Source organism: Ixodes scapularis, unplaced genomic scaffold (assembly GCF_016920785.2).
Source record: "Ixodes scapularis isolate PalLabHiFi unplaced genomic scaffold, ASM1692078v2 PGA_scaffold5__190_contigs__length_132052651, whole genome shotgun sequence".
Lineage (NCBI taxonomy): Eukaryota > Metazoa > Arthropoda > Arachnida > Ixodida > Ixodidae > Ixodes > Ixodes scapularis.
This window is the reverse complement of record NW_024609880.1, coordinates 15,533,329-15,539,479: the sequence shown is the minus strand read 5'-3', so window position 1 is coordinate 15,539,479 and position 6,151 is coordinate 15,533,329.

Sequence of the window (6,151 nt, the reverse complement as noted above, 5' to 3'; positions counted from 1 at the left end):
ATAAAGCGCTAAATCACCTTAGAATAACTCATGAGCGCAGATCGTTCTGATGACCCCAGTGTGCTAGTGGCCGTTTGAAGGGAAAGTGCCGTCCTGAAGGCGCTTACAAGGTTTCGACTGTCTATTGGTCGCAAGGATGGAGCCAAGAAAAAACAGAAACTTTCGCCCCTGCGTGCAAGACTGCCTTTCCTTAGGAACGTTTTAAAATAATTAATTACATAAAATAAACTACGCAACTGTTTTAAGTGATTCCGAGCAAGTTATAAATAAAACTATCATATCTATATAAATCTGAAGAGCTAAACATATTTTAAATGATTCATATTTTTCAATACTTCTCTTTAAATGGTTTCTGATGCCGGGATACCTTAAGAACGGATTTTGTTTTGTGCAGTTCACAATTTTGTTTTGGTAGATGTTCTTCGCGCTCCTTTTAGCGCTATGTATACAGCTAATGGCTATTAGATGCAGCAGCACTCAACGCCACAAAAAAAAAATACATTATTCAAAAATGTATTGCGACCGCCATGACACGTATATAATCTGCCTGCTTCACCAAGCAAAAAAAAAAAAAGGCAATAAAATACAACCATTTGCGACAAACGCGCTAGTTACAAAAACTCTATTCTCCGGTCTTTGCCTTTCCTTCTGGACATGGTAACATGATGCGACTCAAGACCGCATCGAACGAAATGTGCCTTAATTTCCTTGTGTTGTACACCCCCCCACGGCAACCACGCCATTCAGCCGACGCACCAGCGCTTCTAGAAAAAAAAAATTAAACTAAGAGGAAAGCCTCGCTTTTATGAATAGACCGAGCCGGAGTTACACTAGCGCCCGCCTACGAATCGGCCATCAGAGAGAACCGAAATGTAATTTCGGTCGCTGCAGGTCTCCAAACTACCAAAGCGTCTCCGGAGAGACCGGACAACGCCTTCGGTCAACGTTCATTGTCCCGCTGCTTTCCCCTGCTATGGTCCATAACACTCCGCACTAATGCCTTCGGCAGGTCCACGAATCGATCCGCCGCAGAAATTGAGCGCGCGCGATCTTCAGGCCTACGAGCACTATGCATATAGGCGTGCGACGCAATCATCGCCAATACTGTGCACCCTCGCACCCCCCCCCCCCCCCCCCCGCACACACACACACCCAACCTTCCACACGGACTTTTTTTTTTATTCATCGAGCTAATGATTTTATATTCTGCTGTTTTTGTTAGGAGGCTGAAATCCCTTTCCATGTATGTCCCCGGCTTTTTTTTTTTTTTTATCATGCCGAGAGCAAATGTAGCCTTCTATTTCCAGGGCAGCTCGGTGACACCCAAAATAACCGCCGCGCGCGTGCGCGGAGTTGGCCGGGGTCGGATGTTAATTCGCGCGGTGGAAACAAAAGGGAGTGTCACCCGGTAATCCCTGGCGATTGACGAAGGTAATGCGATTTTCGCTCGCACACTGCCTTCGTCCTACAATTTGAAATGGGAAGAGAGAGGAGGGAGGGCGAGAAGCGACCGGTTTCCCGGTTCGGTGTCCGGTCGCGAGGCAGGAAATCTCCCTGAGCAACGTAAAGGCCCGCTTATGCTAGCTCCTGGCCCAATAAAGGGGACAAAGAGAAACACATCAAAACGCGTTCTGGGATATAAGAAAGCAGACAATAGTGCGCGAACGTGTGTGTGAATCGGATTGCTTCATTGACGAGGAACTGGTGACGATAAGCCCACGCTCATTGTCTCCCCTCTCATTCTGCGACTAGATAACTTTAACGGGCTTATAGGATGACTCGCACATTTGCGAATTATGCCTAAGTGATACAGGGAAAACGGAATGAAAATATCAAAGGGACAACTAAGTTCTAGCTGAGCGGAAGCAGGATTAAAGAGAAAGCGCAAAGGCCGTATAACTTTCAGCAACATTTGTTCTATGTAAAAAAGGCAAAAAAAACAGTACCTGGATAGGACGCGTATTTTACAAAACGAAAATGTATATCGCAATACTTACGCCGCCAGACGCAATTTTGATCGAGGTGGCCTAAGTCTAAGCACCTCCATTGAGCGAAAGCAGCTTAGCTCTTGCTAGTCTTGCAAATCAACTATTTAGTAATCCAGTGGTGGTTCCTATTAAAAAGATTAGAGACGTTGAGATAATCATCAGACGCATTGCATTACAAAATTAGGTGTTTGTTTCAAAACAGTACAGACCAGACTAGTTTTGATATTAAACTACGAAATAGAGCATGAAGCCTCAAAAATGGATCTTCTAATTGAGAATAATGCCAGCAGCACATTCAATTTATCTTCCCGATTCTCAAAGTGAGATTGCCTTACTGACATTGAGTAGGGTAACAAATGATTGAAAAAGAACTTGTATTTCAATAGAAAATGAGAGTTTAACACACGAACCTCACGAACGCCAACAAAAAAGGCACAGGAGTAAAAGAAAAGTGTCAGGAGAAACTTTGAATCCAAACAAAAAGTGAAGCCACGTAGAAATTCGAAGATTCATTGCAAAAAAAAAAAAAATTAATAAATAAAAAGAACGAAAAGAAAACGAGTTTTTTTCTGTAATTATTTGACCATCCGGTAGCAAGTCGTCCGCTTCTTGTGTAGGCATTGCGGCGACGTCAGTATGACATTGAGCTCCGATTCTTGTCCAACAAGCAGACGATCGTGCGCTCTGCATACCGCCGGAACAGATTAGCTGGAAACCTCCAAGATTAATTCCCCATGCCACCTGAAAGTTTTAATGCGAAAGCATTAACTGTGTCATAAAGCGAGCCGACGTCATCAGCTTTGAAGCCACAGCAAACAGCACCTTAACTTCTTTCTCCAAGTGAAGCCAGCTCCCAGCTATGAAAACCACACGAAAAGCGTAGCCAAACGGCACCTAGTTTCCCCGATCCTAAAGGAGCGGAGTGAAGCTCATTGACTACGGCTTCGGCTCCGTTGGCTAGCGCGTGTCGAATTTTAAGGAACAAGACTTCCATTGGTCGCTGTGCGTCAGTTTCAATGACCGCCACCCCATGGCGCTGCGTGTCCGTCAGCGCGCCGGTAACACGAAGCGTCCAAGATCAGAGCGGCGGGGAGAGGGTGGGCTCTGCCGCCGACGCAAATACGCTGCAGACGAAATAAAGGAGCGGAAGAATGACGTACATGCTTTCGCATTCACAACTCATAAGAAGTGCTTAGGTGTACCTCGAGCCTTTCTTCGTAAAAGTAAAAATTCAAAAAAAGTACTGTACAGCCGCTTTGAAAAGAAATGACGCAGTGGTGAGGCCGCTGAAATGAAAATGACAAACAACTCTAGGCCCACCGTTTTTCTTCTTGCGATGATTGGCTCCACGGTGGCAGAGCTCGAAAACACAACTTTACCATCGTCGAACTTCGTCCGAAAATAGATTTCGACTCCGTCATTGCGAACTGGTAACACAAGACCTAGTGGGAAGTGAGCGAGTGGCTTTACCATTTCAAACTTCTTATTTGTCGCCCTCGGTTCACTATGTTTGCTATCATAATCAAATGGGCGAATAAATAAACTGGAAATATCGGACCTCCGTTTAGTGACACTCTTTTCTGTCTGAATTTGTTTTCCAAGAGCCAAACTCAGAACATCCTTTTTTTTATCTTTAAGATTTGTTGTTGGAGCATAGTGCACGACAGGAGCAGTGAACCCTGTGAAGGGCCTCGACTTATCAAGAAAACAACAAAACGTGGTAAGCGAAAGCAAAAAGCAAAAAAAAAAAAACTAACAGCTTTTCTACTCTGGTGAGGAAGGAAGAGCAGCGGAGCTGTACTATGTACCGCCATCTATGAGCGAATGCGGCAACCAGACAACCGGCAAGCCGGTTGTTTGGCTGCCACCATCGCTCATAGATGACGGTAGCTCTCCAGAGGGTTGTGTCGAGATCTATTTGTCCACGGACATAAAACTGGGGAAACTATCCCTTAAGAGCTAAGCTGTAAAACGTTGCACAAGCTTGAGTATTCTGAAAAAGGCGAGGGAGGACAGAATGTCCCGCCCAAACCAAACAGTTTCTTGTTTTTTACGTAATATTCTGGCGTTGCTTTATTTATATTTTATTATTTTTTTATTTTATTTTTATTTTTTATTATGATAATATTTATTCTTTACTTCCTTCTGTCTTTACTACTTATTAAATTTTGTTTACTTTTATACCTATAATATTAAGGTTGATGTAAAGCTTGTTCATGACGCTCGTTCATGAAGATTTTCTCAAAGAAAGCGACCTATCAAGCGCACTCAGTGTTAAAAAAAAAATATAGCCGGTCGAACTCGTGCATTTGGGTACCCTATCACAATTAGCTTGAGACAAGAAGAGCTTTGAGCCGCTTGCAGAAATCTGAAGAATTCTGCAAAAGGCGACCAGCGCGTATTAAGTACCTCAGTCACTGATTGATGGCTATATCATCGCTGTACTGCTGTACTCTCACTATGCCTCACCACCGAGAATATAGCGTATAAATGTTTCCTTTTGTGCATTCAAACGTCCGGTGCCTTAGTTAACCGTTTAACTCCAATACCGGTAATATATCATTCGTTTCTAACCTGTAAATGCATAATGTTCTTTGTGTCATCTGAGTTCACAAACACTCAAATCAACACACAGGGCAGCTCGTAAGTAGCTGCTGACTTTATGTCACCCGACTTTATCAGTAGAGAAAAGATAGATTTAGTTCTTTTTTTTTAAAAAATAAGTTCTCGCATTGCAGTATTTATTTCACCTCCTTCACTTTGTACGCAACATGTTTAGTTCAGTACTATATGATCCACTAGTCAGATTTGTTCTCGAAAGTTCGTAAAGTATTGCTCGTTTTCAACATTTTTTTAAGGGGGCGAGATGACAAATTGGTAACAAAATGAACATTAAAAAAAACATTAGCAAGAAAGCTGTCCTGTCATAGCCATGGTAAGAAGCTCCTGCCGTACAGTTGGTTGTTACGATTCTGCCGCGTATCAACACAGACGAAAACTGAAAGCAACCACTAACCAAAAAGTCCGTAAATGAAAAAAAGGGAATAGCGTATAGGCAGACATCACCGGTTTAGTGTCAATTTCGGCAACACCAACGTACTTATGTGGCCGAAATTGTGAACAGCAATAGGTTTGTAAATACCTTTACTAACATCCACATCTTGGCACAGCCATAGCCTTCCTGACGTTTTGCTGTTGTGTGTTTTTTCGATGTGTTTTGTTTTAAACCCACTCCCTCCGCAACGCCTCTTGCACTGAGGGTAACATAAATAAACAAATAGATAAATAGGCATTTATAATAGTGTGTGTGACCTCGCCGACGTATCTTATGACTACAAAAAAACCGGCTTTTCGGATGACCTAACTGGCCATTTCACCTAATATTAGAAATCGGATTCGTGTGGGATCCACAATAGCAGTCGGGTAGGGTTTCCCTCGCTGCTGGGTCATGATGTTACGAGGAATGAAACGAACACAACTTCTTTTCTGTTCGGCTTTTCGCTAAATAAATCACAGACATGAATAGTGCTACGCTCCTACTCCTATATAATGGCCACTTTATCATTTTACTAGGTCTTCCATAGTAATTAGCTAAGTCTAGTTATGCTACCCCGCGTCACGTCTTTTTTCAGCGTCCTAATTCAATTTGGGTGTTGATATTTTTATGTATGTTGGAAAATACCCCTGATGTGCGGTTAGGTAACAGTATTCTTTTTCAAATATATAAAAAAGGTGCGAAAACCTTGTGGATTTTTTTAAAGTGTTTTCTCGTTCTCTCTTCTTCTCTCATTCTCTCTCCCCTTTTTACATTTTTATCTATGAGCACACAAAGAAAAAGGATGTTGCTGCTACTGCTACTACTGCTGTTGCTGATGATGATTATCTCTCGAATAAAATATTTTTTTTGTTTATTCAGTCAGTTCACCTGACAAGGCAGAAAAGTAATTCTTACGAGGAGGGGGTGCTTATAGATTTTAATAAAATACAAATATAAAATAATTTGGCAAGAGCATTCGCAAGTTTTAGATGTAAGATAAACAACATAAAAATGAAAATCTTTAATTCAACACCAATGCTCAACATATTATTAAACGTCAGTGCTGTAGATGTCATGGGCACCATCTCAATTGGTTTCTTGTTTAATTCGCTCGTCGTAAAATAGA